Genomic DNA, 27037 nt, shown 5'->3' on the forward strand with positions numbered 1-27037 from the left:
AGCTCTGAGTTAGCTCCATCGTTCTCCCACAAATGCGAATAGTCCTCGCTGTGCACAGACGCTCTCACGTGTGCAGAGCTTCAGCAGAAGGGCCAGACCCGGGTTCAGAGACACGCGTGCGCCCGAAACGCCACGGGAATTAAAGCAGGGTTTGTGCAAAGTAAAACAAGGCCAAACCACCCAGCTGCCTGGAGGTAAGCTGGAGACCGCTGCGATTCCGCAGCCGAGTCTTCTGCTCGCCAGCTTTCCCGGTTTCGGAGCATGGGACCGGCGTAGCTGCTCTGACTGGTGGTTTGCCGCTCGGTGGTGGCTTGTCCGTATGGGGCCAGACTCTTTCAGTGGTGCCCAGCAACAGGACAAGGGGCAACGGGCACAAACTGAAGCAGAGGAAGCTCCAGCTGAACACGAGGAAGAACTTCTTCCCTCTGAGGGTGACAGAGCCCTGGCCCAGGCTGCCCAGGGAGGCTGTGGAGTCTCCTTCTCTGGAGATATTCCAGACCCGCCTGGACGCGGTGCTGTGCAGCCTGCTCTGGGTGACCCTGCTTGGGCAGGGGGTTGGACTGGGTGACCCACAGAGGTCCCTTCCAACCCCGACCATTCTGGGATTCTGGGATTCTGTACGCTTGTGCCGGTTTTTGGTGCTGAGCAGCCCCGGATGGTTTTGCTCCACTGGTTTTGCTCCATGCGCTGTGCCCCGGAGCGACATGGGAGAGGACGCTTGGTTGGAGCTGGGCACAGTGGGGACTTGGACCTGGGTCTCCGTGGCTGGGAGATGATGCTGTGAGCTGCTCTGGGCATCTTGGGTTTACGAGACGATTCCTGGTGAGGTTTCTGCTAAAACCAGTATATTCCCACACAACATTTTGGCCTTGATGAAGAAGTGTTTTTCAACACAAGTTTTTTTCAGCAGGAATTTTTCGAATAGCTCTGGTCTGAAGCTTTCCTTGCCGTGCGAGGTTTTTGCTCGGGCAGCGTTCGATAAGCACCGGCGAGGTCCCATCGCTGGGAGGGCAGCTGGGGCTGCGGGTCCCATCCATCGCAGGGCAATCCGGGGCACCCGCGGGCGCGGGCTTCTGCGTTCCCATTCCGTGGGTTCACAAGCTCTGGGAGACCGTGCGGAGAGGCTGCTTGGTGGGGTGACCCGCTCGCTGCGAAGCTTGGCCTAGGCGCGCTGCCAGCCAGCAGCAAGGCTGACAAATCATCAGAAATCAAAGGAGCCACCTGCACGCCACGGGGAGCTGCTCGCCGGGGGGTAAGCGAGCTTTGCCAGCGCTCATCGCCGAGCCGTGTTCCACAGCCCCGCTCCCCAGCGCGGCATGGAGAGGAGGGGGACACAGCGCTCCCGCCCTGGCCTCGCCGTGCCCTCGTTAGGGGTTTTGGGGGGGATGCGAGGCGAGATTGCGGCTGGACCGATGTGCTGGGACGCCGCTTCGGCTTGGGGAGAACCAGGGGGGAAGCGTTGCGAGGGACGGAGCATCTGCGGGGATGCTGGCGCTGCGACTGGCGCTGGGTGAAATCCCCTCTCCGAGCGGGGAGCTGCGCTGCCAACAAATAGCCGGGGAGGAAAATCAGGTCTTTTTAAGAGTGTTTTTATCCTCTGCTGGTTGGTAAGAATGGACCGGGGGAGGGAGGGCGGGAGGCAGCGGGATGGCGTGATATACAGATGCCTGTGTCACATGCGCACGCTCCGGCTGCGCTCCGCCGTGTGTTTTCACCCGGCTCGGAGGCTGCCAGCTCGCGAGTCAGAGGGCGGATCGTGTGGATTTCGGAGAGAGACCACGAACGTGAGATGCACGTGCGCCCAGTTGCTTGGGTCTTACGCCGAAGGAAGGCGTATGAAATCGCAGCCGCCCTCCAGCCCCTAGCTGCCCCACGCCTGTAACCCTCGGAAGGATCTAGCCTAAAATATCCAATTTTTGGTCCCATCGGCCTTGCTAGGATCTCTTTTAAACAGCTGGCAAGGGAAATTCTGTGGCATGCCGTTCTTCCAAGGGTGTAAGAGGGGATTCGGAGGAGTCCCTGCCCTCTCCCCGCCGTGCCGGCTGGAAGGGAAGGGGAAGCCGGTCTCCAAAGCACGAGCAAAGCACTGGGAAAGGAAAGCTGGGCCAAAAATGGAGGATTTTTATAGCACACGAATGTTACCTATAGCTATTTATACACCCTCCTCCAAGGCTATTTATACCCTCTCCCTGCTTTGTGCTGCCGCTGGAGAACGTTCTTAGCAGTAGATGTTTCCAGTGGCGTGGGGAGGTTCTCCGGCCATCACCCAAGTGCTGGACTGTGCGTTTCCAACACCGAAAAGACCAGGGCGATTCGTGGACTCCGACCTCTGTGTTGCTTTTCATTTATTATAGTAGAAAATAAGAAGCTGCCATTAGAATGTGTTATTTTTCACGCTCGCGTGAACAGTGGAGACCGCAGTGGTGAGTGAAGGGGTGAGGCTGAAGCACTGGAGCGCTCCCGTGATGGGGACAGTTAATAGCAGGGGTTGTCACTTGGGTCCCTGATGGGCAGCGCCACGGTACCTTGGTCTCTTGTTGGAAGAGATGATGGCATTCGCGGGGTGGATTTCATTTGCTGTGATCGGAGAAATGAGGTTGTGTTTAGCGGCTGTTGTTAACCCCGGGCAGCATCCCCGCCCGTGACGGCGACTGCACCCGGGCGCTGCCTGGGACGTCGCTGCTGCCCGGCACGCTGCCGCTGGGCTCCATCTTCGCAGCAGGACAGCGAGAAGGCTCCTCTTCCCTGCCACCCGGCTGCAGGTGATGCTGCTTCAGCTCGTCTGTCCTTCCGTCGTGCCAGTGTCCTGGCTGTGATAGCCAGGTTTGCATCGCGGATGCCCGTCGTTGCAGTGAAGGGGATGAATATGCCCGATGATAGCGGCGTTAATAAGAGCAATCAGTTCCTAGTGCTGAAGGGGCTGGCTCGTCACGCCGAGGGTCAGGAGTAAGTTTTTCGCCCGTTTCCTGCGTCGTGCCGTTGATCGGGAGCGGCGTAAGGTGATTTTATTGTTTCCAGGAGCACCGGACCCAGCCACCCTGCCGGAGGTCGCACGCTTGGCGTGCTGCATCAGCGATCCAGCCTGCTACGGCAAATTCTTTATTCCCATTAAATGTGGACTTGCACGTAGAGAGCAATCTTTGAACATTTCGGAGGCTGAAAGCGGCAAAACTGGTGGCTTTTGTCATTGGGGATGCTGTCTTTGCTGATCACGCTGGGAATAACATGTGAATCGGGGAACGTGATGGCCAGCGAAGGGGTTTGGGAGCGATTTTTTGAAAATAAAGGGAAAAAGGGAAAGGATTGTGGCTTCCCGTGCGCTGGAGAAACCGAGGCTGACTCCTCTGCGGTTGTGTGGTGGCTGGGGTTGGGAGCGGGGTGTGGGTTTCCTGGATTCGCACGGTGAAGTTTCCAGTTGGGTCTACACTGGCCAGCAGCAGCGTGCGGAGTTTGTCGGCTGCCTCTTGGACGGCGGTTTTGCAGCCATGGATGTTTGCTTAAAACTAACGGCGTTGTCTTTCTGAACAACCGTCGTGTCCCATTAAAATACCGGCATCGCCTACGAGCTTGGGTTTGTTTTTAGAAATGCTGGAGTAATGGCTTTTTGCGCCAGGCTTTCCCCCGGAGGAGTCTCTGGGAGTGCAGAGCGGGTTTTAGCTCTGTCTCTTCCGTTGGGTTTTTGTCTTCCCGCAGTTGTGGTCGCTTCGTTTACTACCCTTGGTTTTGCAAAGGTGTTTTAGCGATCCCGTGTTGGACACGGTGGGTCCGTACCCCGACACGTGCTGCAGCTCCGTGGTGCGGAGGGTGAGGTGCTCCTGGGCCTTTTCGGCAGGCGACGGGATGGCTGTGACACCACTTTCCCAATAGCGCGAAATTGGGCCGTAGCGCTTCCTCCACGTCAGTGCGCAGGGTTATCACAGAATGTTATCACAGAATGGTCGGGGTTGGCAGGGACCTCTGTGGGTCACCCAGCCCAACCCCCTGCCCAAGCAGGGTCACCCAGAGCAGGCTGCACAGCACCGCGGCCAGGCAGGGCTGGAATATCTCCAGAGAAGGAGACTCCACAGCCTCCCTGGGCAGCCTGGGCCAGGGCTCCATCACCCTCAGAGGGAAGAAGTTCTTCCTCGGGTTCAGCTGGAGCTTCCTCTGCTTCCGTTTGTGCCTGCTGCCCCTTGTCCTGTCGCTGGGCACCACTGAAAAGAGTCTGGCCCCATCCTCCTGACCCCCACCCTGCAGATATTTAGAGGCATTTCTAAGGTCCCCTCTCAGCCTTCTCTTCTCCAGGCTGAACAAGCCCAGCTCCCTCAGCCTTTCCTCGGAGGAGAGATGCTCCAGTCCCCTCCTCATCCTTGTAGCCCTCCGCTGGGCTCTCTCCAGGAGCTTCTTCTCTATGAAAATTGCACTAACAACGCTATGCTACCCCGATTTAGACCGTGAGTTTTTCCCAGTCCGAGTTGAACTCTTCCAAGGTTGCCTGCAAGTGTTCTGTGCCTCGGGCACGTGCTCCCCGTGCCCACGGAGCCGTTGGGTGCTACCCAGGGGCGAGATTTGGGCGCCTGCGCCCTGTTTGTAAACCCTCCGCTCTTCCTTTTCACCATTGCCACTGTAGTTGTCCCTTTTGCAATGGCCGCAACGAGGAGATGACTTTCTGACCGTTGTTTTTTTGGCAGAAAGAGCCTTCCGACTCCTCCGGAACCCGCGAATGGATTTCTCAGCCCCCAGCCATCCGAGGTGTAAATGAGACGGGAGCGGGGGCTTTGCCTGGAGCCGGTCTCCCCGCCGGCAGCCCGCTGTCTGCCCGCTTCGCTTGGCAGTTTTCTTCCAGAGCATGGATTATTTTTTCATTTTTTTAATCACGAATGCTCACCAAATCTGTTGCCAATTCCGACGGCCGCCGAGCCGGTGCTGCTGTTTGTGTTGGGAGGTGCGGCCGCGGCGTGAGGGGCAGAGACCCCCCAAATCCCGAACAATCGTGATTTACCGCGCAGCTTGGGCAAAGTGCATTTGTTGCCTTGGAAACAAATAGCAGCGGCGAACAACTAAATGAAATTTATGGAATCAACTTCAATAAATCTTGATGATAAATGTGCAGAAACATACGGGATTTGAGGAAGACCTCCGCTATGCAGATGCGGAGGGTGGCAGGAAGCTGTGTAGCTGCGTCGGCTCCTGTTTGGGACTGCCACAGTCGTGTTCCTGCTGTAGGGGCTTTTTCGTTGTTTCCGAGGAAGCTGTCTGCTTCCTTTCATAGACACAGCATTTCATTTTAATTTCAGAATCACAGAATCCCAGAATGGTCGGGGTTGGAAGGGACCTCTGTGGGTCACCCAGTCCAACCCCCTGCCCAAGCAGGGTCACCCACAGCAGGCTGCACAGGACCGCGTCCAGGCGGGGCTGGAATATCTCCAGAGAAGGAGACTCCACAACCTCCCTGGGCAGCCTGGGCCAGGGCTCCGTCACCCTCAGAGGGAAGAAGTTCTTCCTCGTGTTCAGCTGGAACTTCCTCTGCTTCAGTTTGTGCTCGTTGTCCCTTGTCCTGTCGCTGGGCACCACTGAAAACAGTCTGGCCCCATCCTCCTGACCCCCACCCTGCAGATATTTGTAAGTATATATTAGGTCCCTATTATATTTCCAGGATATCTTGTCGTTGAATTGGCATGCTGGATGGTGGCAGCGTGTTGTTTTGTCTTTTGCAAATCCTGATTCACATCTTAACTCGGGATAAAAATAAGATTGAGAACGGTGGCAGTCGAAGGGAGCAAGAATTGCGATGTGGCACGCCTCCAGGAAGGGTGCAAGATGTCACAAATTAATTAAAGCATTTATGTAGGACATCTCCCTAATTCCTTTGGGTTGTACGGGACGGGGACAGGCCAGCGGTTCTGCGGTTACCGTGGAGCTCTGCGGCAGGCTGTTCTCTCCTGTGGAAAGGTCTCTGTATTTACCTGTGTGTGGGGACGGGGCAGGTTTTTTTGTGTCACAACAAGTGATGTTTTCTGAAATGGAGATTTGTTGTTTCTGGTTTGACCTGTGGATCGATAAGGGTTCAGGGATATCGAGGGACTTGTCTGGAGGCTGCATTGTAAACCTTTAACACAGCCCTTAATACAATTTGATGTTTCTCCGTTGGTTCCCTTACCTCTTCTCGCTGCAGGGTCTCATCTTCCCAATTTTCTGCCGGGTCGGAGAGCACAGGGACCCCGTGTTTCTGCCTTTCGTCGCACAGGGCAGTTTGCTCCCTGCCCGCCTGCAGCTTCTGCTGCAGCCGCCCCGCCGGTGAGCTGGGGGTTCCCGGGGCTGGGACCCAACCCCGGGCCCGCTCCGATGGGCAGGGGTGTGGACATTGTCATCTGGAGGAAGACCCCTCCCTGTATCTTAGGTGAATTTCTCTGCAGAGGCACCTTTTCCCCACTGCGCCGAATGGGTGCTTTGGGTTTAGTGAATATTGGAGATCTGTCTGGTCGTGTCTCAACCTGAGCCCTCCCTTCTCCTTCTCTTCTAACCCTTTCGTCGTCTCAGCTTTACTCCTGGAAGAAGGGACCTTTTCTGAGAATAAAGACTGTGGGTCAGTGCTGTCCTCGGACGATCGGCGAGTAACGAAGAGCACGTTGTAAGGCAGGATCCTGCTCCTGCCTCGGCGCCTGCTTGGCTGCCGGTCTTTCAGAGGCACTGGTTTTTCTTCGTTACTCGGATCTACCCGGCCTCAGCGCCCACCCCTGAAGTTACTGAGTATCTTCCAGCCCACAAAGTCAGCACTTCACTATGCCAGCTGTAATATTTCATAGGGATTTAGAAAACCCTGCGCATGTGAAGTATCTAGCCTGCAAATCACCCAGGGTCCGCGCTGGTACCGGAGTTCGCAAAGCGGCTCGGCAGAACCCAGCCCTCGTGCAGAGAGCGTCCCTTCCAACCCCGACCATTCTGTGATTTATTTTATGCTCCAAGCCTTGGCTGGGATCAAACTTCGCGTTCCCCTTGGCTCAAGGCGTGGAAGGCTGTAACCCCTAAGGGCTTCCGCAGAAAGCCCGGGCGCAGTGCTGGTTTCCAGACTGTGCTCCGGTGTTTACCGAGCGCTGGAGCTCTTCCCATTAACAGACAACCGTCGAAGGCAGGCTGAACTCCATTAGGAGCTAAATTTAGTGACTCGCTAACTGCTTTGTGATATGTTTTTATAATTTCATTGTATTATGACACTCGGTTTTAAATTTGCATGAGTAAATGAGCCTCTCACTAAGTCAGGTAAAAAGATTTTTCACTTATCTACCATGAAATAAGACATTAAAAAAATAGTGCAAGTAGAAAGCAGCGCATCCTTGACATACCCAGTTTACAGTTTTTTCAACTGTGCTGACTGAACGTTTCTAGCTGTTAATGATACAGTAAAGCTGTTTGTACGGCTTTAACAGGCGAAGTGATTTCACATCATGAAGACGCTTTGTAATTAATTTGGGATTTTGTGGGGGAACCATCTTTTTGGAAAATATAAATTTACATTTAATGACATTCACAATCCGAATTGTGAGATGCAGCGAGTGAAAACCGGCCTTTTACGATTCACCTCAAAATAGTGAAGTCCGTGGACGGGACGAACACGGCAGTCCCGGTTAAGGCAGTTCTCTAATAACTTGTTTACCAAGCTTCCTGCAGGATTGCTGAAAAATACCCCCTGGTCACGGACGCTCCGGCAGCTGGTTGAAGATCAGACCGCACCCCTCATCCCTGCCCTCACCGGGAGCTCCACCAGCTTCGGTTTCACTAATGTGGATTTATGGTCTTTTTGTAAAATATATCTGAAGTTTTATTCGGGGTAACCTTGACAAGACCTGAACAACTCTGAGATCTGCACGTTAAAGGTATTTTATCCCTCTCCTTTCCTATCTGAGAAGAGATGAGAGAGCACCCAAGCCAGCAAGGGGATGCGTTTGGGGAGAGGCCGGCGGGGCAAGAGCATCCCCTTGTTTCAGCTGGGCGAGGAGCAGCAAGGGGACGGCACCGATGCCCGTTCGGTGCTGACCTGGTGATGAGGTGACATGGAGGTGAAAGTCCCGCTGTTAATTACCCGCCTTTTCGGCTCTCCCCATCTCTCTTGATGTCGCCGTTTTTAATCTGTTTGTGTTACTGATTTTTCCTTTTTTTTTTTCCCTCCCAGTTTCATTACTAGTGACAGATGCTTTTAATTAAAAAGAAAAGACAAAACAAAATCCCGAGTAAAACAAAAAGAGAATATTCTAATTTGGCGTGACATTATGAGGCAGAATGGCTCCTGGCATGCAAGGTATGGAAAAGGTCATCTTCCACGGCTACAGCCTTTTGCAACGGTGGAATTAAGTTCAAACTCGGGCTGGTTTTGAAGCCTTAAGTCTCTCTGGGGATTCCTTTCATAACGTCTTCGAACTGGATAACACTACAGTAAATGAAATACACTGCACTGGATTAAAGGGTTATTTCCCCTGTGTGTCGGGCTGACACAGAATACCAGACCTCAGGTTGCCTCTGAGTTGTCTCTATCTGCCGCTCCCCCCCCGCTTTACAGAACAGCGCGCGGGGTTGGCGCCGGGAACTTGCGTGATTATTTATTTGCCTTCGCCGCTTGGCGAACGCGGAACAATTTCGTGCGGCAAGGAAGCAAAAGAAAGCCACCTAAATGGGAAGAAATTCAGTGGGCTTAAAAACGTGAAGGGAGCGACGCAGGGAAGAGCGGAGCTGCCTCTTCGGCTCCGTTACGCTGCTCTGTAATTTATAGCGAAATACAAAATACAGAGCTCTCTGCATTGCTGCTCACATGTTTCGCAGCACAGAGCTTGCGATAACAACAGGGTATGATACACGCTACCGCGCTCTGATCCGACTGTACCAACAGTTAAAATTTGTTAAGGATCATTTGCAATGTGTTTTGTTGGAGAACAAATGTTCATTTTGACTTTGAACTTGGTGTCTGCTGTAGCTTGCTTGCAGATTGCGTTCAGCGCCGGGGAACCAAACCCGGGCCATCTGCGCCGTGCCAGGGACCACCGTGGCTGAGCTCCAGAGCGCGTCCCTCCGTCTCTGCGCTGGGGAGAAGATGCGTGGCTGCAGATGTTGGAGCATCGGCTCCTCCGGCTCCGTCGCGAGGTGCCGCAGCCGGACGGCCCGTGCCTGCGCCATCGGTCCTGGGTCTCCTGGCTGGGATGGCCGATGGCAGCCGGCGTGCGTTGAACCCGCTCCGGAACGGCAGAAATTGCCTTGGTTCTTCCTTTCCCCCACCAAAACACTGATCAAAGACTGCTCTGAAGCCACGGGGAGCCTGCAGAATGCGAACCACGCAACGGCTTTGCTGACGATGAAGAGAACCATTTCTTCTCCCTCCTCGCCTCCTCCCATTTTATTTTGTCCGAGGTGGCCCAAGGCTGGCTGGGTCCTATGGAAAACCGGAGTGTGATGCGTGTACCTGAGATAAAACGCGTCCCCTGTACTCCTGATGCTTTTGGGTTTGGTAAAAATAGGGCACTGTGCTCCGCGTGTTGGTGCGTACCTCTGGTTTCTGTTCTCCGTCTTGCATCTGTCTGCAGCCCCCGTGGCTCGGCATCCTCCCGCACTGGTTTTCCCTGGGTGTGCTTATGGATACCACTGGAAACCCTATAGCCAGCTGCTGCTCCTCTCCACCAACCCCTCAAACCCCGTCCTGACAGCTCACGGGGGCGGTGAGGGCTGCTGCCCGCGCTGCCCGGGGATGGGGAGAGGCCGCCTTGCCCCTCCCCCACTGTGCTCGTACTCCGCTGGGTTAATTGGAGGTTGCAGACGTGGTTTGTGTCCGTTGGCTTTTGGGATGGGGTGCAGCCTGGCCGGGACCCGTGTGCTGACCGTGGGCTCCGTGGAGGCTGTCCTGGCAGGAGCCGGGCGTGCTGGCAGGGGTTTCTGCTGCGTCCTCCTCGGGGAGGTGTCCTGCAGGCGTCGGGTTCCTCTGCTTCCGAGCCCTGTTCGTGTGTGAACACCCCCACACGTTAAAAGCATGTGGGGAAGGATAGTTTTGGGTTTCTGCCCTCCCCGAGTAACTCAAATCAATGGCATTTTCAGATTTACCTCTTACGGAAGGAGCGGGGAGTTGGCACGTGCCGCGTTTCTGGGTTGGGTGGCGGGACCTGCCCGCGCTGCGGCCTCCGAGACGGTCTGCGTCTTGCCGGGAGGTCTGAAATGTCTCCGGGAAAGCTGGGGCATACTGAAAATACGCTCAGAGCTTTAGCGCTTCCTCCAGATGATTTCTTCAAGTGTTTAAAAATATATTTGATAGCCCTAAAATCAATGTTAATGAGTCTGCATTGCTTAGGGCTAACGACAGCGTTGCTGTTTCCACACAGCAGCCTCGCAGGGCGGTCGGCGGCGGAGGAGCTGGGTGAGGAGACCTGGCTTTGTGTCTCTGACTCGGCCCTCGATGCCTTGAGCAGGTTTATTCTCTCGCGCTTTGCTCAGCCCATTCTGCTAAACAGCAGTGGAACGCTCCCTGCCTTTGTTAAAGGTGTTATCAAAGGCCACTGGGCAAGTGTTAAATACGAAGCTGGCTATAAAAAGTGTTGTTTAGTGTTGTGTTTATACCTCTTCAGTGTTAGCGTGTGGTTTTATACACTGCCTGCAGTGACCTTTGTGCTTTTCCAACCAGAGAAGGACGGTCCTTGACTCAGAGTGGGGTTTTTTTTCCGCTAGCAGGCGTGGCATCCTCTAAGCAATTTTGTGAAAGTGCTTTTTTTGGGGGTGCTTTCAGTGTTCGGGCTGGGCCTCACGGTGCTGGACACGCTGGTCGTGTCTGGAAGCTGGGAGAGTCCGAGTCTGTTCCTCTCGTCTTTGTTCTTTTTTTCCATCGCTTGCAATGCAATGATGTTTTGAAGGCTCTTGACCCGGTGGGTTGGCAGCCTCCGAGGGTCTGCCCGGGAGCGGGGAGAGGGGTGGGAGTCAGCGGGGTGGCAGGGCTTCGACCTTGGCACGGTGTCAGAGGCACGGAGCCCTCCTCCGCACGGCTGCATGCCCCGGGACGGCGGGAGGCCAAAGGGTTGGTTTGTGTGTTTACGCGGCTACGACACAGGGAAAAACCACTTTGCGGAAATTCTGCCCTTAAAGCAGATGGCGGGGGATGAAGCTGTTTTTTTGGGAGGTAACGCGCTGGTACGGTGACCGAATGACGAATTCCTTCCTGGGCTCGGAATCCTTCCGTTGTTACAGGGGACGGGTGGGTTGCGTTTCCCGAAACTCTCGGCTCCTTCCTCGCTTTCGCGAGTATTTCGGGGCGCAAACGAGCATTTGGCGGGTTCCGTTGCTGCGGTTTTGCTCCTCCCGCGCTCGCCTCTGCTCGAGCCCTTGCCGGGTGCTCCCGCGTGGCCTCGACCCGTGTCAGCTTCTGCCTGCCCTCCTGCCCACCAGCGGAAGCCCCGTCCCCGCTCTTCAGGTGCCGGTTCTCATGCTGGATTGGGGTTTTTTTTTTCCCCCCTTCCATTTTAGAAATTGCTGTGGGTTTTTTTTCCTTCTCCCCTGCCATATCGCTGACAGCTGCGTTCTCCTTGACAGTTGCGCTATTTGTGTGTGTGCATAAAAACAGTAGGAAGCGTTTATGTAGGTGTCACTAATTTAATTTAATTTAACCTGATACGTGTGTGTGGAGAGGACTGTTCTGCACTAAAGTGCTTCTCTTTATTTTGCAGTCTCCATCGTCATCAAACACAACTCCTTTCATTCTTCTCCTCCATTCACCTACCCAAAGACCAAACCTGGAAATAGGAACCAAAAGAGAAGCCCACGTCACGCACAAAGCAGGGAAAGGTTGAAATAATTGAAGGGTAAGTCGTGTTTTTTTCCCATCCTTCTTCTAACACGAAGCTTTGTGTCTAAAGCCACAATAGCGTGTGTCCGGCTGCGCACAGAAGCATACGCGCGGCAGCTTTTCGCGCGAAGCGGACGGAGTGACTGAAGCGCTGACTTGGTGACAAAAGGACGGTACAGCGGCACCTTCGGCACATCCAGCACCGCAGCCCGCTCGCACTTCTGAACATCGGTGCTATTTCTTCTCGCCCCGGTTCGACCTGCGTGGTCGCGGGCTTCGCCTGGCTTTGGCTGCTCGGAAGGAGCTTCCCAGTTGAGGAGGAGCTGGGAGTTTGGCATCTCCTGGCGTGGAAGAGCCCTTTGGTCATTCCCTACTCTTTTTTTTTTCTGCTTAAAGCGTTCCTCAGCTGCAGGAGCGAGCTACAGTTGATCTGTTTGAACTGTGTGAAGGGATGGGTACAGGAGACCGTTAGCCGTGATTAAGGCAGTGAGTGAGATGATCCTGGTAGGAGCTTTCTGAGTGGGTGAGAAGGGGGCACAACTGCACGTGAGGACAGAAAAGGCTGTGGCAGTGGCTGAGCCCATCAGAACTCGAGCAGGAGGTGTGCTGGTGGACGACAGGTTGACCATGAGCCAGCAGTGTGCCCTGGCTGCCAAGAAAGCCAATGGGATCCTGGGGTGCATTAGGAGGAGTGTAGCCAGCAGGTTGAGGGAGGTTCTCCTGCCCCTCTACTCTGCCCTGGTGAGGCCCCATCTGGAGCACTGTGTCCAGTTCTGGGCTCCCCAGTTCAAGAAAGATGAGGAGCTGCTGGAAAGTGTCCAGCGGAGGGCTACGAGGATGATGAGGGGACTGGAGCATCTCTCCTAGGAGGAGAGGCTGAGGGAGCTGGGCTTGTTCAGCCTGGAGAAGAGAAGGCTGAGAGGGGACCTAATATATGCTTACAAGTATCTCAAGGGTGGGTGTCAGGAGGATGGGGCCAAACTCTTTCCAGTGGTGCCCAGCGACAGGACAAGGGACAACGGGCACAAACTGAAGCAGAGGAAGTTCCAGCTGAACATGAGGAAGAACTTCTTCCCTCTGAGGGTGACGGAGCCCTGGTCCAGGCTGCCCAGGGAGGCTGTGGAGTCTCCTTCTCTGGAGATATTCAAGACCCGCCTGGACGCGGTGCTGTGCAGCCTGCTGTGGGTGACCTTGCTTGGGCAGGGGATTGGACTGGGTGACCCACAGAGGTCCCTTCCAACCCCAAACATTCTGTGATTCTGTGATTTGGGCAATACCTGGCAAAGTCGGCCTGTTGTATGCCTTGCGCAGGCTGCGTGAGGCCTGACCGCTGGTGAGTAAAGGAGCGTGCAAAGACTGTCGGGAGCGTCAAGGAATGGGGATGGACTCATTTCTCAGTTTTCCATGGACTGCCCGTATACCCCATCTAACTCATCTCGCATGCAGAGAGAAGAGAGGCCAGGCTGGACGGGGCTCTGAGCAGCCTGGGCTGGTGGAAGGGGTCCCTGCCCTGGCAGGGGGGTTGGAACCAGATGATCTGTAAGGTCTCTTCCAACCCAAACCATGCTGTGTGGTTCTGTGTCTGCGTGATGCGGGGTGTTGTGGCTTGCTGCTGCTCTCTGCAGTCCCCTTGGTCTCGTGGGCTTCCCGAGCTTTTCCTGGAGAGCAACCCGGGCTTTGTCTGCGCCAGGATTTTTCCGAAGGAGAGCGTTGATGGGGCTGGAGGAGGGACAAACCCCAACGGCAGCGCGAGGAGGGCCTCTCGGTGGAAAGGTTTGTCTTGAGGCTTTTCTTGTGCTGCAAGGCTGGTGAATGAGAGAGGAGACAGAAAATCGGCGTTTGTGAAATTCAGAACCCTGAATGCTGAAGCATTAGCAATCTCCAAATGTTAGGGAACGCGTTTTCCCGCCCCGGTCCCAGGTCTGTGCCTGCGTACATCGCACTGCCGCACATGTTCTTCCGCAGACGGACGGGATATGCATTCGCTTACGTTTGAGAACTTAGCTTTCAACATCTGGGTTTTCTGTTTTATTGCTGCTCCCCCCCCCCTTGCAATGTTTGTTCATGCAAAATTCATATCTGGGAAGGGCATCTTAAATCCCTGCTTCTGAGTCAAAAAGGGAAAGTAGGGAAGTGAAAAGAAAGATTGTATCATTTAAGAAATATGATTCATGCATTAATCCTCGTCTGCTACACCATCTGTGGCGTGTGTTTCAATACAAAAATCCTGTTTTTATGTCTCTTTAAAAAGCTTTCTTCTCGCTGGCTGCCGGAGTTTTCTGCAGCGCTAACGGGGAATCAGTTTCTTTTCGGGGAGGGAGCGGTGATTTGCGTTCGCAGCCCGGGCAGCGGGCCCCAAGCCGTGTCCAAAGCCATGCCCTGGCGAGGGGGACTCCGAGCCCGCTGTTTCGGGGGACGCCAGCTCGCGGTGCGATGCCAGGAGCCTGACTCGCAGGCAGAGCCCGGCGGTGGGGTGCGAGGGCTGGGCAGGAGCTGTGGGCAGCTCTCGACATCGATCTGCGTGGGAGTGAAAACCAAGGGCTGGTTTCTAAAAGCGGACTGGCAGGGTATTTTGTACGTGGTGCTCCGGAAAATAGAGGATTGAGGCAGGCCCCGTCTTCCGTTTCCTAGCGATTTTTTTATAATCTCTTTGTAGATATCGAGAAAGGGGGGGTTGCCCATCGTTACCCCAAAGAGGACCTGCTACGCTCTGTGCCTGCGTGAGAACTGGGGAGTGAAGGGGCACTGGTGCTGTTTGGGGGTGACTGGAAAAGGGTCTCCTGTTTCTGATTCGATTCCTTGAATTGTTCTCCAGCTTTTTACAGCGAACGACTTTCCTTTCTAAACGTATTTCTCAGGTTTCTGATCCTTAAGCAGTACACCTGGCTTGCTGCTGGAGTCGCACCAGAGATGCGTGAGCCTTCATCCTCCGTCACAGACAGGGTCCCCGAGCAGGGCAGCGTTTCAGCACGCGCATCCATCGTCGATCCCGTTTCTGGGCCAGGGCACTGCGCTGCCTGCGATTGCCCCGTTGGTTTTCTCCTCTGCCTCACGCTGGTAAAAACTTGAGTGTTTTTCTCTTTGTCCTGGAGGAGGATCACAGAATCCCAGAATGGTCGGGGTTGGCAGGGACCTCTGTGGGTCACCCAGCCCAACCCCCTGCCCAAGCAGGGTCACCCAGAGCAGGCTGCACAGCACCGCGTCCAGGCGGGGCTGGAATATCTCCAGAGAAGGAGACTCCACAGCCTCCCTGGGCAGCCTGGGCCAGGGCTCCGTCACCCTCAGAGGGAAGAAGTTCTTCCTTGGGTTCAGCTGGAGCTTCCTCTGCTTCAGTTTGTGCCCATTGCCCCTTGTCCTGTCACTGGGCACCACTGAACAGAGTCTGGCCCCGTCCTCCTGACCCCCACCCTGCAGATATTTAGAGGCATTTCGAAGGTCCCCTCTCAGCCTTCTCTTCTCCAGGCTGAACAAGCCCAGCTCCCTCAGGTGCTGAGGTGCTGGAGATGGTGGGTGGCCAGTGCCCTTACCACGGCTCGTGGTGGCCTCAGCCCATGGCACAGCGATGCACCGGCTTGGCCGCAGCCTCCTCTCTGCCACAGTCACTAACGTACTGTAAGTACAGCTCCAGTGCGCTCGCTGGCACCGATAACGCTGATGGATGGAGGTTATCCAGGAGCTCCGTAACAGTGGTGAAATATTGCGGGTTTATTGCCTTTCCATTCATTTTGTTTTCACGCCTCTCTGCCTTCCTGACTCATCGCCGTTCGGCCGCTGCGTGCAATTGCTGTTTGCTGCGGTAACACCCACTGGACAAGACAAGAGTGGTGCAAAGCACCGAGGCTTGCAACTGCTTCGGGAGCTTTTTCATTTTTTTAATTGAGCATCTAAAGCTAGGGCAAGTGACAGGAAGGGAAAAGTTAGCGATGCCTTTTGTCAGAAGCGTGAGTAAAGTGGGAAAATGAAGGAGGAGCAGAGCAAATGCCTCTTGCGTTGGGCGCGGCGGCTGACGTGAGGAGTCGGGGGGAAGAGCCCTGCTGCCGTCCCCGTGTCCGGCGTAGGCTCTGTTCCCAAGGGCCTCCCAGCTCAGACGGGCTGCCGGGACGGAATCGACGGTGGGAGATGCTCTGCCCCGCGCCCAGGGGCGGAGGCCGTGTAGGCTCTTGCGTGGTCCCTAAGAAGTGTTTTCTCTTTCCCCTCTGTTATCACAAATCCCCTTCTGCCCGCTCACTGGGGAGCCCTTGGACGTCTGGGCACTTCACGACGTGACAAACTCAACAAGCACCGAGTACCCCAACGCTACCGTAAATAGCTGGGAATAAGGGAAAATAGTGTTGGCAGTGGCTCAGCCCATGTTTAACCCAAATCAGAATTAGGCTGAATTACGTACTTCTACGTGGAAATACTGGCGGGAGCACAGCCCCGAAGCAGCCCCCAGCTTGTGGTCCCGCTCACGCATGCGGGGACACAGCCGCACCTTGCCTTTCGCTAGGCTTTTGCTAGCAACTCTGGCTAGCTTCTTCTATGCCTTTATAATGTATTGCAATTTTGCATATTCATCAAATCAGAGAATGCTTTGGGTTGGAAGGGACCTTTAGAGGCCATCCAGCCCAACCCCCTGCCATGAGCAGGACATCTTCAACTCAATCAGGTTGCTCAGAGCCCCGTCCAACCTGACCTTGGGCTTATTCCTTAATTGCTAATATCCCTTAATTGCCTCAATCATTTTTTTTTTTTTCATCTGGGCTTCTAAGCTTGCTTTCCTTGTGCTGTAGCCTGGGAAGCAGAGGTAGTTTCCTGGGCTCTGCTCTGCAAACCTCCATGTCCGCGGGTGCGCGCTGCTCCCTGCAGCACAGGCAGTCGCGTGGCCCCCGGCTCCGTGGAACGAGGGCTGTGGCCGTGGTGCCTTGAGAAGGGCCCGTGCGTGCTTACGCAGCCAGCATCTTGCCCAAAACTGTCCGACCCCACAGAAGCTCCGCTGGTGGAAAAAGCCAGCGAACCCAACGAGAACAAATTCTACCAGACATGGGAGAAGGGAAGCAGTCCAAGCATTTTGATGAGCGTATTCCATTAGCCAGGGCTCTGACTTTTTATTTTAAGCTCTGATTAAAATTCAGCAGCTTTTATTTAAAGAGAAAAAAAGAGGAATGTTTATGCTCAGCATAGGCCCTGATTTTCCACCGCAGCGGGCGTTTGTGAGCGAGGGGCTCCGGTGGCTCCCCCACCCCGATCAGCGAGGGTCCCCGCTCGTTAGTGGCCGCGGGGGTGACAATGCTCGGTGGCAGAGGCCACGTGACGGCAGCCGGCTTCTTGCGGGAAGCTAGCGAAGAGAGGAGAAGCACCGATTCCCCCTCCGTTTGCTGGGACCCCGGTGAATCAGCTGTTTGTTTCTCATAAACAATTATGCCAAGATGGAAATTGGCTTCTGTCTGTATGTACTTTTTGGAGGGGGGAAAATCAAGCAGCAATAGCTGGACAAATAATGTGGGCTAGGAGATAATAGATGCCTGAGGGATAAAATTATAAACAGCGCTTTACAACGAAGGGAGAGGTTTTGGCAGGGAATAGTTTGCGTTTGACTTCTTCTTGTTTGCCAGAGGACCGGTGGTGTTTTGGAGAGCTTGTCGTGGGGTAGAATTTCCAAACAGACATAGGAAAATAGTGAAGGTCGTTTGTTTTTTTTTTTTAATTAATTCCTGACAAGAAGGACAGTGCTAAGGCCGGGGTGCAGCTCACGCCATCTGCCCCGCCGGCGTGTTGGCTCTGACGGGCACGTGGGCGCCGGGGCTCGCTTGGAGGAACGTGGCCAGCGCAGGAGGAGGTTGGAAAGAAAACAGCCAGGTTGGCGAAACAAAGCGGGAACAGGAGCTGTTTTAAATCCCCAACAGCTCAGGGAGGGGAGGCGGCACGTTTGGCACCCGATGGGGTCCGAGCGGAGCCTGTTCTCCGTCCGCGTGGGCGCTGGTGTTGCTGGAGGTCTGCTGCAGAAGCCCCTCTCCGGTCACGCAGCGACGGCGGGGTCTGGCTTAGCGCTGCCGTCCCTCCGCTCCGTGCTTTGCCATCGCTGCGGGGACACGCAGAGCCCGGCCGGGCGAACGCCTCGGTGGCCTCGTGGTGCCAGTGTCCCCACGAGCGCAGGGCTTGGTCTCTAATCCCCGCTTCCCAAGGATGGGTCCTGCTGCGGCGGGTCGAGATCCGAGGTCTTTGGCCCAGGCTCATCCCTGCCGCCGGCTTTTAATTTCGCCGCTGCCATGGGGGGAGAATTTCCCAGGCACGGACGGGGCTCGGCGGAGAGTCCCGCGGAGCGAAGCGCCTGCCGTCCCCATGAGCTGGAGTGGGGCTCAGGGGGGTGCTCAGCACCTCCGCAAATGAGGCCAAACTGTCGAGTGCTTTGAGAATGAAATCATTAAGTCGCTGTTGCATTAAGGCTCTGGTTTTATTCATGGAGTGTAATGTGATTCGTTTGCCCTTTTGCTCTCGTGTTGAGAAGGCAGTCATCTAGTATGCATCGCTGGCTGCGGGGAGAGCTGTATTTATTTATTTTTTTCAGGGATTTTTTGTGTGTCTGTGTGAGGGAGCAGACATTTTCCTCAAGCGCGGAGCAGCCACAGAGCTGAGACTCGTCTGTCTTCTGCGTGGTCTCGGAGGCCAGTGCCTGCCGCGCTCCCGCAGCCCTGTCCGTGGGAGCATCCAGCTCCGCTCAGCTCCGCTTCCCGGTGACGAGCCCGTCTCCTGCTCCAGGCCCTGCGCCGGGGCACGCCGGAGCACTGCGGGTCCATTACGAGAGCCCCCGCGTCTCACCCGGAGCCCGGGCTGGAGGCACGGGGGATGCGCTGGCACCAGGTCACGTTGCCAAGCTCGGGGACAACAGCATCCCTTGGTGACACCAAGTCCTGCCAGCCCCTTGCAGAGGGGTGGGTTGAGCTGTTTACCAGGGAACTGTGGGTTCCCCGGGCTCTTGGATGTGGCACGGGATCTTGCCGATCCGTGGTGGGATGTAGGATGGGACAGGTGGAGGTGAAGAAGGTTGTGGGTCCTTGCTGCTGCGGGTCGCTCTGTGCAGTTGGAGCGGCCAGGGGAAATCATTCCTCCTTGGAGTTACGAGAAGAAGCGCACCTGTCTAGGGAAGAGTACAGAATACTGAAGAACAGCAAAAAATGCCATTTTTAAACTGTTAGCATGGGGACCATTAACCAAGTCGCCCATTCCAAAAGGATGAGGAGGAGTAAGCTGGTTTACTGCTGCTCGTGGTGGGACAGGATCGGAGCGGTGCATCTCCGTGTGTCGGATCTCTGCCGGCAGAACGAGATGTGGGACATCCCTGTCCAGCCCCCGCTGTCGCGGGCAGCCCTTTCGGAGCATAAAGCGCGGAACTCCGTCTTGCTGTCAGGTTCCAAGCGGTCGCAACGCACGGCGCAAGGACCGTCTCGAAGTCCTTGGGTGACCCTGGATTTCTAACGCTACAGGGTCACAATACGCATAAAAATCCATAAGGCAACTTTTCGAAGCGAAAGACAGGAGGAGGGGGGTTAACTCAGCGTGTTTCTTTTTTTGCATTGTCCTTTTCTCCCCCCCCCTTTTTTTTTTTTCCTTTTTTTACCCTCCTCCCCTACAGTCTGGAGACCAGACCCGTGCTGGGAAACACCGGCGAAGCAGAGCACAGCTCCATGGCACAGAGCAAGGTCTGAGGCGCGGGCGAGGGCAAAGGCTGTTCTGCAGGAGAGCACGAATTTGGCGATTTCCCTGCGCTGGGCCGATGGGGAGGCGTGAGAAGAACGGGTCAGGTGTGGCTGAAGATCAGGAGAAAGGGGTTTTCACAAGAGCTCGGAGCAGTTTGGGAAGGGGAGGCTTTTTGCCTCCAACAATTCGGGTAGACAAAAGAAGAGAGGCGCCTTGGAAGCGGGGAGGTAATCGCGCCGACCTTCTCTGCTCTTTGTTTCCAACCAAGAAAAGCACAAATTGCTGCCGAGGTCGCTGAGTGGTTTCCTGCTGCTTTGTGGCTCGATTCGGAGCTGCGGCCGTTCTGAGCCCGGTTCCTGACTTTGCGGTGCGGTAGCACTGAAAAAAAAAAAAAGCCAGCAAATCCTCGCTGGCGGAATCGTAACGGTTCCCTCCGCGGTGCCCAACGGGAGGAGCGCTTCGCCGACACCTTCACCTCGCGTCGCACGTCGGGTCCTGGCCGCGGTTTGAATAGCTGAGTGCCTTTTGGAGAGTTCTAGAAAGGTCAGGAGCAGAACAGGGGCTCCGATCGCGGCACAGCAACCAGCTGGTCGCGTTGGGTTTCGTTTTACTGCCATAGTAACACCATCAGCCGCAGTGTTCGTGCCGTGCCCACCGAATGCCGTTTCCCCCCTTCTCTTTGTCAAGGGACGAGCCCTGAAGAAGGGTTTTTTTTCCCGACGAATTTCTGCCAGGCAGTAATAGGCTTTTTTGGAGGGGACTGTCCCCGTACCCGGAGCTGTAAGGTGGGTAATTTACAAGGCAGCGTGCAAATGCCAAATTGTTAGGCAGAGCTGCTGCTGATTTCGAAGGCAGTTAATGCTATAAATGTGCCAAGTGCCAGTAGAGTGTTTCTACAGATGGAATAACTGGAAATATTGGAGAGGTTCCAAAGGTTTAATCAAATTCAACCATTTTTTTTTCTTTTTCTTTTTTTTTTTTTTTTTAAACCACAGAATTCTCCAAGGGATGCGAGTTGAAATAGTAGATTATTCCATTGCTTTTAGTACCATGGGGGAGATTTTCACAGATGAACATAAAGCGCATACTTTGAAGCAAACACATAAGCGGGCACACAAATCAGGGCAGCCGCAACAGCGCCGTGACAGCCTGCGCTGGTCAGATTTAGAGGGAGCATCGTCTTTGGACACCCTAGCAAGAGAGTCCTTGGAAGCAGCCTGATGGGTTTTCATTGAAGGGAGCGAGGGGAAGGGTTTGGGCAAGCGGCGGCAGCGGTGTCGCTGGCCCTGCGCCGCGGTTCTGCTGGACCCCGGGCAGGTTTTGGTGGGATTCTGGGCACGAGCATCCTTTTCGTGGCTCACTGTGCCGCGCTGGGGCACGCGTGTGTTTCTGCGCAGATGCACACCTTCCCCTCGTCTTGTTGACAGCCTTTCCAAGGCTTCTTGTTTAGCCAGACCATATGTGCTTGGGCATGGAGATAGCGTGATGTGGAAAGAGCATCGCGTTATCCTTGGGCTGCAAACACCGGCAGGAGCAGTTCGGGGCACATTTTGTCTGCAAGGAGATCCAGAGCCCTTGAGCTTGCATCGCAGGACACGCGTAACAATCGAACGCGATTTTTTTGCTCGTTTGTCAAAACCAGGTTCCAGAAAGCCGTTTCCCTTTGTTCTATCCCAAAATTAGCTCTCCCTGTCCATTCCTTAAATATTCGTCCAAAGCATGGATGAAGGCCACCGGGGAGAGAGGGGATGTTGTGGCGTGTCTCCAGGTAAAGCTTTGCTACTGAAGAAGTGATGTGGCACCAAGCTGGGGAAGAGGATGGAGATTATTCCATGAGGTTTTGCTCGTCCTCAGTACAGAAACCACAGAGCCCGTCCTCGTTGCTGGCAGCAGGATTTGGTTTTGGGGTGAGGTGGCAGGGCCGTGAGCAGACCGCAGGGAAGGGCTGGACTGGGAGCAACGCTGTGACGGCGCTGAAGCTTTTATCTCACCGGGGGATTTTTTTTTTTATGTGATGTCTCTTCAACAGGTTTTTTTTTTTTTTTTTTTTGCAATGTCCTGATTGGATCTATTAATTGTCTTTTTTTTTTTTTTTTTCTGTAAGAAGAGTTTCCTGCTTTTCGTGGAGTGCTTGGTATTGATTCTCTCTGCTCTCTGCCACTCTGGAGTCAGGGACCGTCTCCCTCCCAGGCGTTGCCGTACTCCCTGCCTACTTTCTGCGCAGACCCCCGTGCCGCTCTGTGCAGTATTTCTCGCTGAATAAATTGCCGCGAAGCTATTAGCCTCAATGCCACAGTCTGCTGCTCCTGCTTTCCTGCGCCCACCTCCACCCCGCGATTGATCCAGCCTGCTGTCTGCTTGCTGCAGTCAAGGCTGCCTGGTGCCGCTGCGCACAAATCGCTTTAGAATTGAATGGTTTAAAAACGTTTTATAAACAGGCCCTCCCCTTCGTGATCCTGTCCCTTGCGCCAGCCAGAGCTGGGAGCTTTGACGTGATTTACCTGGCCAGAGGATGGGGGATGAGTCTTCACTTCTTGTGTGATTTTTTTCTTTTAATAATTAAAATCAATATGGAAATTAAAAACTACATCATTATGGGAATCAGGTCCCTGATGAAGCTGTTGCCTATGGATCTGGGTCCTAGATTGCATATCCCGCTCCAATGATGCCCCGGCGTCCCTCGGCTCCTTGCTGGCTCCTGGTGTTGTGCGGGGATGGGGGTTCCGCTCCGGGCTGTGTGCTGCCGGCCCGAGCAGCGCCAGCTGGCAGCTTTGTCTCCAGAGGTGTCAGTGGGGTGATTTTTCTGTTGACATGGTAGAGGTGTTTCTGAGACGTAGCCTGTTGTGGTCTTCTTGGAGGTGTTTGGCTGCGGTAACGGTCCGGGGTGCTGGCAGGTCCGCAGCGGCGTGAGGTTTGGGGTGCCCGGGATTCGTAGTGCGTCCCTCCGAAGATCCTTGCGGGAAGGCAGCGCTTGCCTACCCGGAGCTGAGGGAGATGCACTCACCTCCTCGGGTGCAGATGCGAAAGCTGCAGTGGACACATCTTACCTGGGGTTGCCCGGCCACAGGAGTCCATCTGAGCAAGTTACATAGGGTGTCTCTTTCTCATAGAGATCCATAGATATTTTCTGCGTGGATGCAAAAAAGCCTTTGCAAGTGCTGTGGGGAGGTTTGGAAAAAGCAAATAATTTTGCAGCTAGTTTGAAGTATCCACCCAAGAAAGGTGTGTTTGTACAAAAGGTGGTACAGTGCTTCCAGCAGCTGGGTGATGTTCCTTTGTTCCTCATTCGTCATCCGTCCCCCCCAAACTCCTCTTCACTCCAGAACCTCACAGAAGAGCTCTTCTGAAGCAACATTTATCTCAAGTGCTGCTATATCAGGATTCCTCATCTTGTCGTAAGATCATCCACGCTGAATTGAAGCTCTAAGGGTGGAAGAGTGACACATGCACTCTGTTCCTCTAGGCCTGTTCTTTGGTGTTGCCGAGAGACCGACTCCGGGGTAGGACTTGGTTGGATCTTACCTTGCAAGATGACCCATCTCAGAACCTCCCCACCGTGGAGTGGTCCAGTTCAACGTGATGATCTGTCTCTGGGAGATGCCGAGGACCCAGCTAAGCAGCTAGAGCGGGATTGTCCTCGGTCCTCTGACACCCTCTCAGCCAGTTTGCAGATCCTTGTGGAAATCTGCCTGAACTCATTCTTCTTCTAGGGTCCTCCTTCCCGCCCTTGCCCAGTGGTCCTTGGTCTCACAGTCTGTACCACCTGTTGCATCTCCTGTGGAATACCCTGGCTGTGTCTTTCCGACACGGGCAAGCTGACTCTCACGTTATGCTGGAGATGGTTTGAACAGGCTCCTGCAGAGGTATCTTCTGTACCTACAGACCCCCCTTAAACTCTTCTCTAATGTTTTGTCTGCAAGAAGTGATGGTATAAAAGGGCAGTAGACATATCTGGCAGTATGAAGTCTTACTGAGCAAGCCTGTGGCCTCACCCGTGGAACCGTTCTGCCCACTCTGACCTCCTCCCCTGTTCTCTGCTGATGGGAAACTCAATGATGCCACATCGAACTGAATGTAGGATTGTATCATCGTGCCACCTGTACCAGTTTCTTCTTTGGGAATACCTTTGGGCATTCGACATACAATAATAGTAATAATAACGTGAAGTTAGCGTGGTTGATGGGACTTGTATTGACAACCCTGAAGCTCACCCAGAGAACTTAACCCAAGTGGAGCAAATTTATTTATGAATTTTTGTTCAGATAGGACCACCTTGAAGTGCAGACAGCAGTTCCAGTCTCTGCGTCGGTGTTGTCATTTCTGTTGTACTGTCAAGCAGGAGGCTATCGTGCTGCTGATGTCTATGGCAGGCTGAAAGCCAGGCTCAGCAATAAGCTATCTATCAGAAAGTTCTTGGTTCCCTGCTGATCTGGGTCCAGATCTGAGCTAGAGGTGAGGTGCTCCAGTCATCATGTTGTGGTCACAGCCCTACTTCTCATCCTCAAAGTCTTTCTTTGCTTCTGTTTTTAAATGTTATTACCCTAGGAGTTTTATTTGCTCTTTTTTCTGAAGGACAGGAGAAGTAAATTTGCACAGACAATATTGTGTGTCTGTGTTTTACAGTGCTCACCTTGTGTGCCACAGCTAGATGCCGTCCCAGATCTGCTGAAGTTTACATGGCTGTGTCATCCTCCCCTTGTTGGAAAGGACATGACAGGGAGTGATGCGAGGCACAAGCTGAAACCTGCTCGCCTGAGAGCCGTCTCAGCTTGGGCAGATTGAGCACTCCTTGCCGAGATGTTCGAAGATAGCGTCAGCAGGAGAGAGCTGGAATCCCACCATCACCGAAAGTAAGGCTATAAACCAGAATCTCCTCTTCTGGGAGAAGTGCCCCAAAGAACAGGGTTTTGAGGCTCTCCGTCAGGTTTTGCTGTTAGAACTTCTGCACTTTTGCCTGAATGCTGGAATCGTCTTTGGTCCGGAGAGAAAAGACAACGCTGCAGTCCGTGTTTGCTTTTGCCAAGTGCAGCAGCTCTAGAATACCCTGTTCTTTGGGTGCTTATGGCTCTCTGCTGGAAGAGGGAAAGGTGGGTCCAAGACACTTGGTTCACCTAAAGAAGCCCCTGACCACGGCCATCACCTCTTGCTCCCCCAAGAACGGTATTGCTCCCTCAAGACTGGTCCTCTGTGTCTAATGAGGGTCTGTAAATGACGTGTTTCTTCAGACTGAGCAGGACATTTCTTTCCAAAGAAATAGAGAAGATATGCAGTAGAATAACCATCTCTTCCAGTCTGTGCTGATTTTCTTTTTCCAGCTCATTGTGGCCTTACATCCCTGCACTGGGGTGCTCCTGGGGCCAAGTCGCCCACCTGGGACCTGCTTCTGCTCTTCGCTCCTCTCCTTCCCCTTCGCACGCCGTGTGGTGCTCGTCCTGCGGCTCTTGGCCAGACGAAGGTTTTAGTATTCAGGAGGTTGGGAAGTTTGGCTGTCCTTGGTCTAATTAGTTCGTTAAGCACAGGGGAGCTCAGATCACAGTTCAAATGGCTGTAATTTGAGTGAGCTTGAGACAATGTGAGAGGATTAAGTAGTAAAATTTTGTCTGTTACTTTGGCCAAAAAGTAACTATTCAATTTGACTTGAATATTTGATTTTCGGAACATAAGGGTTAGATATTAATACAGGCTTGGCAGAGAGTTCATCACTTGTAAGACTGCGCTGAGAGTTCTTCACGTGCTGAGATCAATGCTTGAAGTCAAGCACATCTCGCTGGAAATTCTCCTCTGAACAAATAATTGGCCTCAACGAAGAGGTGGCTGGGTAAGATTTAATTGCTGATTATTGTAGGAGGTCCTCTTAAATGGTCTTCTGGTCTTAAATCCAGTGGATATCTATGAAATTTTGGAGGTGGCTTTTCTCGGAAAGGGGAACTGCCGGTGTCTAGACTAAGAAGTTTGCAAGCTGTGAAGGAGATCCATCTCCATGGGTGGCTTCTGCTGGGGGAGCGGCCATGGGAAGCCCTCCCCAAACAAGCACGGTAGAGATGCAAAGACCAAAATGCCCAGGGGGTTCGAAATAATGCAACCTGGGGTGAAAGCCTTCGCTCTTCTCTCTCTCCTGGTGACAGATGTTGGAGTCCAGGTATGGCATGGTGTGGGCTCAACCAATGGCAGCCCGGCACGTCGGCTGCGTCCCTGCCGGCCCTGGCGAGGCAGCCCGGAGTGGTGTTTTCATGCTTTTAGTCGTATTGTGCAAGACATGGCTGAGGGAAAAAAGAATTCTTTGCCTGCCTCGGATGGGTAAATGGCGTATTTTATCCTTTTTCCTCTTGAATATTGTGTGCCTGAATCAATAGGGAAGAACAATGCTAACTGGAACGCTCTAAGGGGCTTGGAGTAAACGTGAACAAACACTACCAGGCTGCGAAATTTAAAGGGAATTTGGTCAAAACATTAGTGACAGGTTTAGTCAAAATATCAGAGTTTAGAGACTTCCAGGAGAGTTTTTAGTTAGCTTCAACTTGTTGAGCGTGGCAAGAACGAAGGGCGGTTGGTGGCTGATGCCTGCGCTAGCGGCGATGGCAGGGCAGCGCGAGAGCGCGGGTTGGAGGCAGGGCTGTCCTGCCAGCACCTCGCGTTTTTCCTGGGAAAGAAGTCAGGTTCGAGGATTTGAGTCCAGAGGTAATGGATCAAAACCACTCAGTGGCTTGGGCATGGTAAGGCATCGTGTTGGCAGCTCCTCGCTGGAAACAGGTCCTCCCCGCGCCAGCCAGCGGCTGCTTTCGGGGAGCACCAGGCTGGGTGTGTTCTGCCACCGCGTTGCGCTGGGGGAGGTGCCCAGGCGCCGCGCAGCTGTGGCTGCGTTTTCCAATGGGTGAAGTGGTTCCTGTACATATTTAGGGCTCGTAGAGCTTTCGGTGGAGGACGTGCTGCACAGAGCAAAGGGACGCAGAAGCACCATGGCACTGACTCCAAATTTGTGTGAAGTCTGGGTGGAGGTGAAGGTGATGTTTTCTAGCGGTTTTTTCATTCTAGCCTACTTCTTGAGGTCTGCCCTTTTTCTCCTCTAGCCTGAAGGCTCGTGCTTGCTTGGTCCTCATACTGGATGCCTTCATATCAACCAGAGGACGATGCATTGGGTTCACCGGCATTTCATTTATTCCTTCTGTGCTTACTTTTTTCTTGCAGACCCGCAGTGGGCGAGGGGTTAACAGCATCCTCATGGTTCTTCCAGTCACCCCATCAGGACTGTTTAAAAATTAGCTTCTCCCCACTTACAGCACTATAATTAGGATACAGGAGTTGTGGGGAATGATTTCACAAAGTGACTTGGTGTACTCGCCCATGCACCCCAGGGAGCCAGGCAATTATGCATACATAATTCTACTCTTTGAATATTTTCTCTTTCTCTGCATAATTTCTTTCTATTCATCTTTCCAGTGTCCTTCTGAGATAAACTTAGAAGTCCCAGCTTTCAGAATTTAAAAAAAGATCCTGTGCCTGCATGTGCACTATTTGCATTTAAACCAGCAGCCGTTCTCCGGGATGGAGCAGAGGGGTGAGGCCGGGGAGGAGGGC

The 27037-nt window shown here is 53.9% G+C and overlaps 1 protein-coding gene across 6 annotated transcripts in view; it reads left to right on the top strand.

Annotated features, from left to right (window-relative positions):
• The window catches only part of NEXMIF (neurite extension and migration factor), a 174299-nt gene that overhangs the window by 105607 nt on the left and 41655 nt on the right, over nucleotides 1–27037 (top strand). For all 6 annotated transcript variants that reach the window (XM_075435824.1, XM_075435819.1, XM_075435822.1 and 3 more), the window contains exon 2: nucleotides 11667–11801. The gene's annotated coding sequence lies outside the window, so the exon portion shown is untranslated. The remainder of the gene's footprint in view (nucleotides 1–11666; nucleotides 11802–27037) is intronic.

The sequence above is a fragment of the Opisthocomus hoazin genome, chromosome 14, assembly GCF_030867145.1.
Source record: "Opisthocomus hoazin isolate bOpiHoa1 chromosome 14, bOpiHoa1.hap1, whole genome shotgun sequence".
Classification (NCBI taxonomy): domain Eukaryota; kingdom Metazoa; phylum Chordata; class Aves; order Opisthocomiformes; family Opisthocomidae; genus Opisthocomus; species Opisthocomus hoazin.